This window comes from Salvia splendens, chromosome 4 (genome assembly GCF_004379255.2).
Source record: "Salvia splendens isolate huo1 chromosome 4, SspV2, whole genome shotgun sequence".
In the NCBI taxonomy this organism is placed as follows: Eukaryota; Viridiplantae; Streptophyta; class Magnoliopsida; order Lamiales; family Lamiaceae; genus Salvia; species Salvia splendens.
This window is the reverse complement of record NC_056035.1, coordinates 14,746,600-14,762,427: the sequence shown is the minus strand read 5'-3', so window position 1 is coordinate 14,762,427 and position 15,828 is coordinate 14,746,600. Positions and strand designations below refer to the sequence as shown.

Below are 15,828 nucleotides of genomic sequence, written 5' to 3'. Positions count from 1 at the left end.
AATGTATCAATTGTATTGAATGAATACTTACGTTTACAGTTATCACCCTTTATAGAGGGGATGAAGTAGTGAGCAAGAAATACACAATATACACCTAAAAATATACACACTCTATATGGAAATAAATCCCATGATATCCTCCTAATTTGTTCGTATATTCTAACAAATATGGTATCATGAGCACGTTCGATTCTGATTCGAAATTTTTGAACTCAGATTGTAACATCATCATCGTTCAATACCTTTCTCAAACCTCAAGGCCAAAATCCGGCAACAACCAAATTCCCACCCTCCCAAATCTCAAACCTGAATCAAAAGCTAAAATCAAGTGAGCATTAAACACTTATCATACATGTCAAAACCATAGAGAATATCTCAATCTCAATCGGGTTTAAACTCGACAGAAAAAACTTCCCTGTGTGGTCACGGCTAATGCTCGTAGCCGTGGTTAGCTGGAAAAAGCTCGACCACCTCGAAGGAGAGGACGATCCCTTGAAGCACAATGATCCAATATTCAAGGAATGGCAAACCGCTGAAAAATTATATTCTTCTAAAAAAAATAGAAGATCTACCCATGTCCTCATTTTTACTCTTTGTGAGTCATTTCTTAGTTGAAGTTTCAAGCAATAGTTTTTTTAGCTGCAAAATATTCTTTCCATATAGTCTATCTGCTATAACAAATTGTATTCTGTCAATTATTTCAAACAAACCATTATCTATCTTAATACAATAACTACAACATGTTTTCATAATTTTCTACCTCTCGATCCATGTTAATTTAACAGAATTTACAATATGAATCTATGAGTCTCATATAGAATTTGAAGACGTCCTAATTTTCTTTTCTTTGACGTGGTTGAGATAATGAGAGAGAAAAATGCTAGGCTATCCTTTAGGGGGTTTAAACAAAATGTGAACAAATCGGATGTTCTGAATGGCGTGAAACACTTTCAGATCAAATCAATTTGGCGGTTCTACCAATAATTGATCGGATACAATTAAGGTTTCGAAGATATTCGTATGTAGATTATGTAAAATTTCTTTGAACCCAGAAATTGATCATAAGAAGAGGCTGAAAATGAAGACTCGCGTTTCTTTGTTTCATAACTGATTTTAACAGTTTTTGGAGGGAATAGCCTCTTTGTAGGTCCTTGGATCTTCATCAATATTAAAACAATATTGATATTGAAAGTTAATTTCATTCCTTGATCCTTCTACCAAGTACAATTGGAAATCATCATCAAAAGACTTAGCTTTTCTTGCTCTACCACTCCTCCTAGCCTCAAGAGGTGTATTAGTCACTTTGTTGTCACATCATAGTTACTAGAGCTTGCAATCATACCTTTAGGTTTAGGTAAAGATGTGAATCTATTCTCACTGCCAAAATCAGCATCTCTTGACTCAATAATAGAGTGCACGGATACGTAGTCATTACATAGAACCTATAACAGACAGAATTCTCGGGATAGCCAAGAAATACACAATCTATACCTCTTTGACCTATGGTCTTTATTTTAGGGTCAGTTAGTCTTACCACAACCCGACAACCCCAAACTCCGAGATAACTCAGTTTTGGTGGTTTTTTATGCCAAAGTTCATAAGGGGTTATCTTGTTCATTTTATTAGGAACTCTGTTCAATAAGTAACAGGCTGTTATCATAGTCTCACCCCAAAATCCTTCACTTATGCCAGAATAGCACAACATTGAATTAATCATTTCTTTCAACGTTCTATTCTTTCTTTCCGCTACACCATTTTGTTGTGGTGTATATGGAGCAGTGGTCTGATGTACTATAACAGTAGATTCGAAATATACTGGATCATAATACTCACCTTCCCTATCAGTGCGAAGAACTTTAATCTTCACACCATGATGAAGCTCTACACTTTCTTTGAAGATTTTAAATTTATCAAGAGCTTCATCTTTTGAATGGCACAAATACACATTGCAATATCTAGTAGCATCAATAAAAGTAACTACATACTTTTTATTACCAAGTGATGGAGTCGAATGAAAGTCACACAAATCACTGTGTATAAGTTCTAATACCTTAGTATCTTTAATGATATGTTTATTGAAAGGTTGTCGAGTAATCTTAGTTAACATGCAAGTTTTACACCTTTCAACATTCAATTCAAAAGCTGGTATTAAACTCATTTTTGACATGTCTTTCAATCTCTTATAATGTACATGTCCTAATCTAGCATGCCACAATTCTGATTTACTAACATGATTACTAGAACTAGTAGAAGTCATGCAAACAGAACTATTAACAAAAGAAACATCTAGATTCAACCTAAACATGCCACATAGATAACCAAATCCAATAAAAGTACCATGTCTCGATAGAATGTATTTATCACTTTCTAACACTTGTTTATAACCACAGTTATTTAATACAATACCAGATACTAAGTTTTTACGAATTCCAGGTACATACACAACATTTTCTAAAACTAAAGAGTTTCCGGAAGTAAATACTAGGCTAACATTTCCTATTCCTTTGATTGGTTCAGTTGCAACGTTGCCCATCTTCAAAGAAGATCCATCTTCAATTGGTTTGAAATCTTTGAACCATTGACGATCCTTGCACACATGACACGTTGCACCCGAATCAACCCACCACGAGAGATCATCATCCTGCATATAAAGTGCTTCAGAAATTATTGATGCATAATAATTCTCAACAGAATGATCATTAGGTATAGAAAACGAACCTGGTTGTTTTCTCGGATCCTTGGATCCACTTATACCAGCCCTGTTCTTTCCCTTACTTCCACCGTTTCCAGACTTGCAATCCCTCTTGAAGTGCCCAAATTTACCGCACTTCCAGCACATCAGTTTAGGCTTCTTATCCCCAGCCTTATTGTTGTATCCTTGAAACTTTCGTTTCCCTTTAAATAATCATTTCTCTTTTCCAGCCTTGGAAGATTCACCCTCTTTCACCATGTTCACAGAAGAACCAACCATTGTTTTTCCACTACCGACATAGCTCTTTTCCATATCACGTATGGACTGTTCGATTTGGAAGTCACTTCCAAGTTAGACCAGATTCAACTCCTCCTTCTTATGTTTCAAATTATTTTTAAAATCCTTCCAGGAAGGTGGCAGTTTATCGATAATGCTAGAAACAGAAATAGATTCATCCATTTTCATATCATATTGGGAAAACTGTCCCAATATCCTCAACAATTCGTTGTATTGTTCCATGACAGGCCTCGAATCCACCATTTTATAGTTAATAAAATTCTCAACAAGAAATTTCTTGCTAGAGGCATCTTCTGCCACATATTTGGCTTCGAGGGAATCCCACAACTCTTTAGCAGGCTCTACATTTTGATACACATCAAAAAGGGAATCAGACATACCGTTTAAAATGTGACCACGACATATGTAGTCATCGTTCTCCCATTTCATCCGCCTTCTCGTCTGTTCCAGAGTTTCATTATCAACAGCCTCGGGCATGGGAGTACTCAGAACGTACACGACCTTCAGACCCGTTAACATGAAATGCATCTTCTTCTGCCAGTGTCTGAAATCCTGGCCAGCAAACTTGTCCAACTTAGCAAAACCTTTCGTTGCTTCCTTCGCCGTTTCCTTGTTCGACATTTTCAGAAATTGATTTGATCTTTTTAGGGAGTTTAAACAAAACGTGAACAAATCGGATGTCCTGAAAGGCGTGAAACACTTTCAGATCAAATCAATTTGGCGGTTCTACCAATATTTGATCGGATACAATTCAGGTTTCGAAGATATTCGTATGTAGATTTTGTAAAATTTCTTTGAGACCCATAAATTGATCATAAGAAGAGGCTGAAAACGAAGAGTCGCGTCTCTTCATTTCATAACTGTTTTTAACAGTTTTTTGCGGGAATAGAAAATTGCAAAATAGTCCTTCAACTTTCGGAAATTACGTTTCCGGATGAATTTTCTGTACAACAACTTTAATGGAAATAAAAAATTTCCAAGCTCGACCCCAGTCAGGGGCTCTGCCCCTTAGACCCCGCTACTTGGGGGTGCTGCCCCCGAACCCCCGTCTAATCATAAGGAATTCAAATAAGTGTACACTCCGCACTTCCAACTTATTTGATGTCTCATTATGATCACATTGATCAATCAAGTTAATCCAATTACACTAAAATATCCAACACTATCTGGACGATGGTCCTATTAAATATATTTCATAAAAAGGAAACAACATCATATCTTTCCTTGTTTAACTATAATTACCGTTTTTCTAGTATTTGCAGGTTGCCTAATTTTTTTTCTTCCACATGAGAAATAGAGTAATCCAATGTATATTACATGTATATGCACTTTAGAGCACTTTTTCTGTCTTACTTTATTCTTCTCCACTTATCTTACAAAACAGGTATTGTACTACGTAAAGTCTCGTACTGAAATTTAATTTCATACCCTCCATCCCATAAAAATATGCACACTTTCCATTTTCGTATGTCCTACAGAAATATGGACATTTCCATTTATAGAAAGTTATCCCAATTTATTACTCTCATACATCAAGTTATACAATTTATACCATAATCAAAACACTAATAATAAGAGGGTCCCACTATCCACTAACTCTACTTTAACTACCCTTCCCCTTATCTTTCTTACTTTAACAATTTTATCTTAATTCACGTACCATATCATATGCTTATAATATTTATGAGACGAAGGGAGTATATATTTAGTGGAGCCAAAAGATTATCAGTCAACCAACACTTGTTAAAGCAAGCTAGTCAGAGCCTTGGATATATGGTTGGATATATCTGAAGAGATATATTAATGTAGAGAAAGCTAATGTATATAAGAAAGGTGTAGAGCACAATCACCAATACAACTCCTCTAATATCAAGGGGCACATGTAGGGTGAGCGACGCAGAGAATTCTATGAGCTGATTACCTCTGACCACCTCAACTGGGAACAAGCAGTCCTCCGTTGAGGGATCTTGGTCGGTGATGCAGGAAAGCCCCTCGAAATTACAAGCTTTCTCATCCTGGAAATAAGTTTGGAAATAAACGTTGAAGGCATAGGACACATCTTCTCGTAGCCTAGGTTGCTGCATGATGCCGCCGGAGCTAGGGTGGTGCAGTCCCCTTTAGCGCAGGTGCGCTCCACCTGGCGTCGCACCTTATCCTTATCCGTGGAGTTCCCATTGAAGACACACCAGCGTTTTGGCATGTGCATGATTCCCTTCACTGTGGTGGGGTAAATATCTCGGCCTCGGCCTGACAGGTCAACCTTGAACTTGGGTTGCCCATTCAATCTACGTACCAAAAATATAAAAAAATATCAAATACTAGTACTGCTAAAATAGTAAAAAAATGTGACCTGTAAATCCCCCAATGGCGATCGAAAGGAGCGAGCACGTCAATCCTCTGCTTGGGCTCATTAGTTGAGGAGTTAATAAACACATCAATGGGAGCCCCCGGGCGCATGAGGGAGCCCTTGTTGGATGTGACCATCGGCAATAAGTACTTATAGTAACGCTCAGTGTTGTAAGCGCTCGCTCCAGGGTAGCCGTCGGTGGGCCAGCCCACCGCCATGACAACAACCTTGATGTCAGAGAAGTTAAGCTTCTCGAGCGCCCATACGAAGTAGTCGTACTGCCAATGGAACCCATTGGTGTAGACGGCACCGTTGATATCATTGATGACAAATTTTGATTTGTTGTCTGGGAAGGTAAAGCTAGGGTCGATGCCGCAGCGCTCGAGGTCGGAGATGGGTCTAAATCCACCTGGAAGGGTGCGTTGTGTTGGCGCATGAAGCGCAGGAACTGGGACATCCTATCCTTGATGATATCGTGGAAGGCGGCCTCAGAGGGGTTGGTGATGTTGGGAATGAGTTCGGCGGCGCAATGCACTATGTTGGCCTTGGTCCGGCCGAGACCAACCTCGTTTAGCGCGGTTTGGACATAGTTGAGGGCTCCCCAGTTGAGGTCATAGTCAGGGCAAACAAGCCTCCCCAATTGAAGCAGTAGATTCCTGCCCCTATGGACACTGACCTGCATGCAATTCATATTCTTATTAGATTAGGTGTAGATAGTAGATGCTCCCCGTCCCTTCTTTATCCATGATTTATAGTCCTATTTTTCCATTTTCAATTTTTCGTGATTTAAATTCTCATTTACTTTATTTCATTTTATTTAAATAGACTCACCATTTAACTAAATCATTACACTCATATTTTATTATAAACTAATATTTAAAAGTGAGGTCTAACTAAATCATTTTTTTAAATATTTTTCTTCATAAAGTCAAACAATTTCTTTAATATGGGTCAAAATGAGACTATAAATGACGGAGAGGGAATAGTAGATAGTAGATACTCTTGAATAATTACTCTATGTTGTTGAGTTTGAGCAGATCATATCTGCTTTGGACCCAAGCTCTAGCGGTGGACATGTCGCGAGGCTGGTTGCCGTTGAACAAGGTAAGGGTGAGATTGATCCCGCTGTCCTGGAAGGCTTTCAAGATGTCTGACTGAGTGGTCGGGATCCTCATGTTTTTTATCCCATTCTGAAGCATCAAATCCACCACCTGCGAGGGGAGCAGCCGTTGGACGCTCATCCTCCTCCAAATTATGCCGACAAAACCCTCTGCGCCATAAAATAGAGCCACCACCACCACTAACCCTAACCAGGTGGTGGGACCCGTTATTCCCATCCCTAATCATAAGCAGTCCACATACAAATCCATTTTAAACACATCACAGAGACAAACACACATGCCACACATTTCTTTGCTATTTATGGCTTACTATCTTCCATTACTGCATCCCTAACCTGTAAGTGGATGAATTGATAATCAGCCCATCTACAAGGCCCAATTCCGGAAGCCCAATCCAAGTTGAAGAGCTGTTAAGAAACTAGCCGTTGGAAGGCTTTTCCAACTGTTTTTCTTTTTCTATTTTCTTAGCTTTCGGTAGTTAGAGTGTGAGAGCTCAGATCTTAGAGAGATTTGTATAACTAGATTCAGTTTGAGTTCTAGCAGAAGTAATCTCAGAAATATACATTCAATATACAAGATTTCTTTTTCTCTCATCATCATGTGAATAATTCCTTTTCGCGTTGGTTGCTTGATATTCCGATTGCGTCGATCCTCCAACAATTGGCGCCGTCTGTGGGAAGTAGATCAGATGAATCAATTGAATCGGAATTGCTATGGCGTCGAGGTTTGAAGCTGAAAAGTTTAACGGCAAGAACGATTACGGATTGTGGAAGATGAAGATGAAGGCTCTCCTCATCCAACAAGGGCTTGCAGCTGCTCTTAATCCGGTTGATGCGAAGGCGAAAGGGAAGGAGGCGCTGGATGATAAAGCGCAAGCGAAACACGAGGAGATGATACAAAAGGCTCACAGTGCCGTCATCCACTGCCTTGGCGATAAGGTTTTGAGGGAAGTGCAAAACGAGGAAAACAGCCGCTGAGATTCTTGTTAAATTGGATGAGGTGTATTTGGCCAAATCGTTGGCTAATCGGCTATACATGAAGCGCCGATTATACTCATACAGTTTTGCCGATGATAAGCCCATCATGGATCAGATGGAAGATTTCAACAAAACCATTGATGATCTTGAAGCCGTGGATGTTAAGATCTCAGATGAGGATAAGGCGATCCTAGTACTCAATGCTCTACCAGCTTCGCACGATCAAATGAGGGATGCAATCTTGTACGGTAGAGACAAGCAAATCTCTCTTTCTGAGGTGACTGCAGCTTTGATGTCTAAGGAGTTACATAAGGGAGTTGTGCATAAGCATGAAGCTATGCCAGAATCTTTACATATCAAGAAATTTGGGAAGAAAATTTTCAAGAAAAAGTTTGATGGTGTGAAGATGGCCTCAGGTGGAGTCAAGGAGACTCGCTCTTGTTTCTGGTGTAAAAATCCTGGTCACATCAAGAAGGATTGCCATGCTTGGAAGAAAAAGCAGGCCATGGAGAGGGGAGCAAGCTCAAATGTAGTCTCAAATGATGAAGATGAGACACCAGAGGCATTGAATGTAGTGGATACATCAGACTCTAGTTCATGGATCATGGATTCAGGGTGTTCCTTCAACATGAGTCCACATCTTGAGTGGTTTCAGGATATGAGGCAGATCACAGGGACAGTATTTCTTGGTAATGATCAAGTATGCCACATCAAAGGGATTGGGAGCATCAAGATGAGGATGTTTGATGGATCAGTAAAGATGCTTACTGGTGTCAGATTTGTTCCTCAAGTAAAGAGGAATTTAATCTCTCTTGGAACTATGGAGCTAAAGGGATACTCGTTCACTTCATCAGGTGGACAGATGACTGTCCACAAAGGCTTTGAGATAAAGATGGTGGCTAAAAGGGTGAGGAGCCTGTATTATCTTGATGCCACTGTTATACTTGGTGAAGCAAATGTTGCAATGGTTCCAGACTTGAAGTTATGGCATTTGAGAATGGGGCACCCTGCTGAAGGTAGTCTCAAGCAGCTGATCAGGAAGGGATTAATAACTGCTGAACATGATCAAAAGCTTGGTCCATGTGAGGACTGCATAAGGGGCAAAGCCAAGAAGCTGCCATTCTCAGCAAGTAAGCATCATTCTTCTTCTTCACTGGATTATGCACATTCTGACTTGTGGGGACCTGCCCCTGTGAACTCTCTGGGTGGGGGAAGGTATTACATGTCAATTATAGATGATTACTCTAGGAAAGCATGGGTTTATGTTTTGAAAGAGAAGTCTGAGGCATTCTTGGTGTTTAAGAATTGGTGCAAGGAAGTGGAGATTGAGAAGGGCTGTTCACTTAAGTGTTTAAGGACAAACAATGGCTTGGAATATTTGTCCAAAGAATTTGATGTTTTCTGTAAGGAGAAGGGAATAAAACGGCATAGGACAGTTCCAGCCAATCCTCAACAAAATGGCATTGCTGAGAGGCTAAATAGAACATTGCTTGAGAGAGTAAGGTGTATGCTGCTTTCATCAGGATTAGAGAAGAAGTTCTGGGGAGGGGGCAGTCTCCACAGCTGCTCATCTTATCAATAAATGTCCCTCATCAAGTATTGGTGGTGATATACCTGATGAGAGATGGTATGGAGGTCAGGCAGATTACTCTAGGCTTAGGCCATTCGGTTGCAGGGCTTTTGCTCACACAAGAGATAACAAGCTGGATCCAAGGGCATTAAGATGTGTGATGCTTGGATATCAGCATGGTGTGAAGGGCTACAGGTTGTGGTGCTTGGAGCCTGGGAATCACAAAGTAGTGGTGAGTAGGGATGTAGTGTTCCTTGAGGAACAGATGCCTTGCCACAATTATGATCAAAACTCCACTGAAACCAACAAGTTGATAGGTGATGGTTTTGAGGTGGAGCCTGGTGAGCTTGACTTGGATGAAGATGGAGCTGTTGTTGAGTCAATGACTGATCATCAAGAACAGCAAGGTGAGGATCTGAGTGATTATTTGCTGGCTAGAGATAGAGCAAGAAGAGTTGGAAGAAGACTGCCAGCAAGATATGCAGATTCTGTGATGCTATCTTTCGCCTTGAATGTGGCTGAGCAGATAGAATATTCTGAGCCAGCTACATACTCAGAAGCCATTGGTGGACCAGAGAAAGAGAAATGGATTAGAGCAATGAAAGAAGAGTATGATTCACTCATCAGAAACAAGACTTGGATATTAGTGGACAAGGTTATGATGAGAAGAATTATAAGTTGTAAATGGGTTTACAAGAAAAAAATTGAAACTGCTGGCCAAGAGCAGATAAGACTCAAGGCTCGATTAGTTGCTCGTGGCTTCACACAGGAGGAAGGAGTGGATTTTAATGAAGTATTCTCTCCAGTAGTGAAGCACACATCTATAAGAATGCTCCTAGCTTTGGTTGCACAAAGAGGCTGGTTTCTGGAACAGCTTGATGTCAAAACTGCTTTCCTAAATGGAGAGCTAGAGGAGATTATATACATGGCTCAACCTAAAGGTTTTGAGGTTCCTGGGTCAGAAGATAAAGTGTGCTTGCTCAAGAAGAGCATATACGGCCTGAAGCAAAGTTCAAGGCAGTGGTACAGAAAATTTGGAGAGAGCATGAGCAGGCATGGTTTTGTGAAATCACAATATGATAATTGTGTGTATGTCAGGAAGGAAAAAGGGCTCAGCTGATGTGTTTTTACTGCTATACGTTGATGACATGTTAGTGGCTGGACCTGACTTTGGTGAGATCAAAAAGGTGAAAGAGCTATTGAAAGTTGATTTTGAAATGAAGGATTTGGGAGAGGCTAGGAGGATCTTGGGTATGGATATAATCAGAGACAAAAATAATGGGAAGTTGTGGCTGTTCCAATATGATTATATCAGCAGAATTCTGAAGAAATTCAATATTCACAACATGAAACCTACTGGAACTCCTCCAGCCAAGCACTTCAAGTTATCCTGTGATCAGAGGCCAAAGTCAGAAGAAGAGAGGCAAGAAATGAGTCTGATTCCATACTCCAATATTGTTGGAAGCATCATGTACATGATGATATGTACAAGGCCACATTTAGCCTATGCTATCAGTGCAACTAGCAGGTATATGACTGATCATGGGAGAGACCATTGGAATGCTCTGAAATGGACTCTCAGATATTTGAAGGGAGATGGAAATATGGGGATCTTGTATGAGTATAAACCAGATAGAAAGGGGGATGCTCTGGTTGGCTTCTGTGACTCAGATTATGCCACAAATCTGGACACAAGAAGGTCTCAAACAGGTTGTGTTTTCACACTATATGGCTCTGCAATCTGCTGGAAATCTGGACTTCAAGATGTGGTGGCTTTATCTACCACTGAGGCTGAATACTTGGCCTTAACTTTGGCTGTGAAGGAAAGTAAATGGTTGAAGGGGTTGGCTACAAATTTTGGGATTGTGCAGCAAGCTGTGATAGTGAATTGTGACAACAATGGTGCTATTTGTCTTGCAAAACACCAGATGTTTCATGAGAGGTGGAAGCATATAGATGTGAGACTTCACTTTATTAGAGATGAGGTGGAGAGTGGGCAAGTGAAGGTGGAGAAAGTAGACACTGCACACAATCCATCAGACATGCTTACAAAGCCTTTAGACAAAGGCAAATTCGACTACTGTTTAAGGCTGTTAAACTTAGTTTTGGTTCCTATTTCTGGAGTCACTGATTAGTGAATTCAAGGTGGAGAATTGTAAGTGGATGAATTGATAATCAGCCCATCTACATGGCCCAATTCCGGAAGCCCAATGCAAGTTGAAGAGCTGTTAAGAAACTAGCCGTTGGAAGGCTTTTCCAACTGTTTTTCTTTTTCTGTTTTCTTAGCTTTCGGTAGTTAGAGTGTGAGAGCTCAGATCTTAGAGAGATTTGTATAACTAGATTCAGTTTGAGTTCTAGCAGAAGTAATCTCGAAAATATACATTCAATATACAAGATTTCTTTTTCTCTCATCATCGTGTGAATAATTCCTTTTCGTGTTTGTTGCTTGATATTCCGATTGCGTCGATTCTCCAACATAACCATTAACCATTTACTATTTCTTCTCTTTCTACTAATATTCAACTATACATTTTACACCAACTACAGTTAATATACTAACTATTTTAAATACTTCAACGATTATATGATCACACCAAATTAAATTATTTCTAACGTTTAATTAATTTGACATGCAATTTCACAATCTATCTCCTCACAATTTCTTCATAGGGCTACTTAATTTAGAGAATTGTATGCCCTATATACATATATATAGGGTTGTGATAAATGTCGAACCAATTTTAAAGACCGAACTAGAGACTAAATCTGGGCCATTAGATCTAATTTTTTTGATAAGATGTGCTGCTGTGTAAATTTTTCGGTCTTCATTACAAGCCCATTTTACTTCATTGTATAGGTTTATTACTTCATTCCGTACGTAATACCTTGAAACTACAACATGTTTTTACTTTCTTCCAGTAGGTTTTGAAATGATTCAACATATGTTTCATTTGAATTCATTGACCAGAGTTTTTACTTTATTTACATTAAAAAATGCAATTTATTCAAGTGCGTTTATTACTTCATTCAGAAACGTTATTACTTCATTGGATAAGGTTTTTACTTCATTCCAGTAGGACTTCACATACTTCATTCCAATAATTTATTGCATCATTCCATGTGTTTATTACACCATATCAGCGTTGTGGCGGTGGTGATAGATATTGTAGAGAGAAAGAACGGCACGCGACGGTGAAACCGCATTTACGTACTGGAATGAAGTAAAAACCTACTGGAATGAAGTAAAAACCTACTGGAATGAAGTTAAATCTTTGTAACATGTTTGTATGACTTATTTACCTTCGGATGAATTAAAATAGGCTCGTGATGAAGGCGAAAATAAATGATAAATTTGTGCCTCTCATCCATAAAAACTAGATCAAAAAACCCTAATTTGGTATGGTTCGGTGGTTCGGTCTTTAAGAGTGGATTTGTGAATAATGGGACTCTATCTATATATATATATAGAGTCCCATTATTCACAAATCTAGTCTTAAAGACCGAACTAGAGACCAAATTAGGACCCTTAGATCTAGTTTTTAGTGGATGAGATGAGATGATGTAGTGAAAATTTCCGTAGTTCATTACATACACAAATTACTTCAACACGGGGGTATTTAAGTCATTTTATAATTATGGTAAAATTTAGAATTCGTAGATCACAAAAATTTCACTCATTCTCATACCCCGCCTCTTCTTCTCTCAAAACCTCTCTGAAAAATCAAGGATTCTTCATCTTCATCGATCATCTCCGACCGATTCAACTGAAATCGGCGACAACCATCCCCGATTCAGCATCTCCATCAGACGATTCAGCATATCCATCGATCATCTCCGGCCGATTTCAACTGAAATCGACAACAATCATCCTCGATTCAACATCTCCATCAGCCGATTCGGAAATCTCCATCCGCCGAGATCGACATCTCTTCAGCCTAACCTGAAATCGGCGTCAATTCGAAATGGTTGACACACGCAAATCGTCGACCGAAGGTGAAGGACGCCTATTACATTCTGGCTGTACGTCTGGTTCAGGTAATACACATTTGATTTTTGGCTTTGATTTTTCTTTAGGAGAGATTACTTCAACATTTGATTGTTGCATAAATCGATTACTCTAGGATAGATTACTTCACATTACTTCTCTGATATTTAAGAGAAATATATCAAAAATTGTGGCTACAGAAATCATCGATTTAGTTCATTTCATGAGGATATTACTTCATTTCATGAGGTTATTACATCATTTTATGAGGCTATTAATTTAGTGTTTGATTTTTCATTTTTTTCGAATTTATGTGGTTAATGTGTGCTTCTGGCTCATTTCTGGACTCATTTGAATTATGTGGAATAAAATGATATGCATCTTCTAAATGTGATTTATTACTTTATAATTTGGAAACATTGCTTCATAGTTCAGATTTCAAAGCACAATACTTTAGCTGTTGATTTTAATGGTTGACACAAGAAAATCGTCGATGGAAGGTGAACGACGGTGATTGCGTTCTGGTAGAACGTCTGCCTCAAATAATACACTCTTTTGAAGCTTTATAGTTTTTGAAATTCTAATTTACTTCATCTGTTTGTAATTTGGTTTCTGATTTTCGTCCAATTATTTCATGAAGCAGAGCGGAGGAAGGTCAACGTAGGCGTCAAATATACTCGTAGGTCAGTAGCTAAATCACAACCGGTGGATAAATCAAAACACAAGAAAAGTTCGTTTGATGTTCAGTACTGCAAGCCAAATAAATCCTTATGCCAGAAGTTAAAAATAAATTTATGACCTAGTCCTAATTCATGAGATGAAGTTAACTGTGTTGTATGAATTTTATTAATTGTGTTATATGCATATTTTGTGAAGAAATAACAGTTGAATGAACTAACTAACCTATTTGATGAAGTAATAACCTCATGAAATGAAGTAATATAAACTAACATGTTTTGTATGCATATTTTGCTAGGAAATAAGATTGAATAAACTAACTAACCAATTTGATGAAGTAATAACCTAATGAAATGAAGTAATATAAACTGACTTGTTTTGTATGCATATTTTCCTTTATAATTACATTGAATGAACTAAATAACTTATTTGATGAAGTAATAACCACATGAAATGAAGTAATATAAACTGACATGTTTTGTATGTGTATATTTAGCTGGGAAGTATACTTGTAGTGAACTAAAGAACCTAATGATAATGTTACAAACTATTTTAATGATGATATAAACTATGTTTCAAATGTTGAATTGTTGTTATGTGTTTCTTATATATAGGTGAAGATAACACAGGGGAAAATCTTTTAACTCACAACGAGGTGAAAAATCAAATCGGAGGAGAGGGATGAAGAGTTTCGGAAGATGTAGTTGAGGCATGGTGACATGGTGATGAGGACATTTGTGCAATCACTAGATGGGCCGTCCCCACGCCCTAACAAATGGGCGGTGCCCAGAATCACGGCTCAGCCCATTGAGATGGGTTGGTGTGTCAAATTTGGATGATTTCTTGTACTGGACAAGTTTGTATTTTTTTTCTTTTTTCAAATGGAGAGTTTGTATTTGGTTATGGGGTTTATACAGTGAGGATGGTGTGGTTTACCAACTTTCTCCTACAGTGGAAATAGTTGACTATTTTAGAGAAAATTCAAATGATTTTATTCACGCACAGTAGTTTAATGAATAATAAACTACTACAATGATATAATGAACCTCCTGGGATGAACAATAAATACTAATAAATATTTGATTACTAAAACACTTCACACAATCTATTCAATTTAAAGTTTGCCAAAAATTTAAACAAATCCAAATTCAGAGTGTAATGAAGTAATAAAACACATGGAATGAAGTAAATAACTACAGTAATGAAGTACGAAACCTTTTTACAAAATTTGAGTTACTTCATTCCAATAGTTAATTACTTCATTCCAATAGATTATTACTTTATTCCACTTTGAATTCGAATTTGTTTAACCTTTTTACAAAATTTAAAGCGAATAGACTGTGTGAAGTGTTTTCAGTTTATTACTTCATCTAGTAGATTAATTACTTCATTCCAATAGTTAATTACTTCATTCCAATAAATTATTACTTAATTCCACTTTGAATTTGAATTTGTTTAACTTTTTTACAAAATTTAAAGCGAATGGACTGTGTGAAGTGTTTTCAGTTTATTACTTCATCCAGTAGATTAATTACTTCATTCCTATAGTTAATTACTCCATTCCAATAGATTATTACTTCATTCCACTTTGAATTTGAATTTGTTTAACTTTTGTACAAAATTTAAAACGAATAGACTGTGTGAAGTGTTTTCAGTTTATTACTTCATCCAGTAGATTAATTACTTCATTCCAATAGTTAAATACTTCATTCCAATAGATTATTACTTCATTCCACTTTGAACGTGAATATTGCAAAATTGAATTGAACGTGGAATGAAGAAGATCCACGCAGATCGTGGATGGCAGATTGAAGAAGATCGACGCAGAGCAGCTCGTGAATTGCGAGAGAATTGAAAGCTTTTGATGAGCCCGAAACGAATGAAACACCAGCTGCAGAGTAAATTGAACGTGAATATTGCGAAATTGAATTGAACGTGGAATGAAGAAGATCGACGCAGATCGTGGATGGCAGATTGAAGAAGATCGACGTAGAGCAGATCGTGAATTGCGAGAGAATTGAAAGCTTTTGACGAGCCCAAAACAAATGAAACACCAGTTGCAACGTGAATTGAACGTGAATATTGCGAAATTGAATTGAACGTGGAATGAAGAAGATCGACGCAGATCGTGGATGGCAGATTGAAGAAGATCGACGTAGAG

General features: G+C 38.1%; 1 pseudogene; it reads right to left on the bottom strand.

Moving 5' to 3' along the window:
- Window positions 1-4,746: 4,746 nt before the first annotated feature.
- Window positions 4,747-6,673, bottom strand: LOC121800701 (annotated as a pseudogene).
- Between the last annotated feature and the right edge of the window lie 9,155 nt (window positions 6,674-15,828).